This window comes from Otolemur garnettii, unplaced genomic scaffold (assembly GCF_000181295.1).
Source record: "Otolemur garnettii isolate 467f Iridium unplaced genomic scaffold, OtoGar3 scaffold00025, whole genome shotgun sequence".
In the NCBI taxonomy this organism is placed as follows: Eukaryota; Metazoa; Chordata; class Mammalia; order Primates; family Galagidae; genus Otolemur; species Otolemur garnettii.
This window is the reverse complement of record NW_003852420.1, coordinates 20,932,225-20,932,936: the sequence shown is the minus strand read 5'-3', so window position 1 is coordinate 20,932,936 and position 712 is coordinate 20,932,225.

Sequence of the window (712 nt, the reverse complement as noted above, 5' to 3'; positions counted from 1 at the left end):
CTTGAGCCCAGGAGTTGGAGGTTGCTGTGAGCTGTAATGCCACGGCACTCTACCCAGGGGGACAGCTTGAGGCTCTGTCTCAAAAAAAAAAATAAATAAATAAATAAATTAAGAAAACAATTCTGGCTCAGTGCCCGTAGCTCATTGGTTAAGGCACAAGTCACATATACTGAGGCTGACAGGTTCAAACCCTGACTGGGTCTGCTAAACGACAATGACAATTACAATAAAAAAATAACCAGGCATTGGGGCCGGCGCCTGTAGTCCCAGCTACTTCAGAGGCTGAGGCAAGAGAATCACTTAAGCCCAAGAGTTGGAGGTTACTGTGACACTACAGCACTCTACTGAGGGTGGCATAGTTGAGACTCTGTCTCAAAAGAAAAAAAATAAGAAAACAATTCCATTTACAATAGCATCAAAAAGAAATAAATACTTCTGAAAAACTGTAACCAAAGAAGTGGGGGGGTTTTTTGTACACTGAAAACTATAAAACATTGTTAAAATGAATTAAAGAATATCTACATAAAAGGAATGCTATCCTGTGTTTATGAATTGGAATACTTAATATTGGTAAAATTGCAATACTCCCCAAATTCATCTACAGATTCACTGTAATCCCTATCAAAATTCCAACTACCTTTTTTTTTTTTTTGGTAGAAATGGACAAGCAGTTCTGAAAATTTCTATGAAAATGCAAGGGACCCAGAATAGC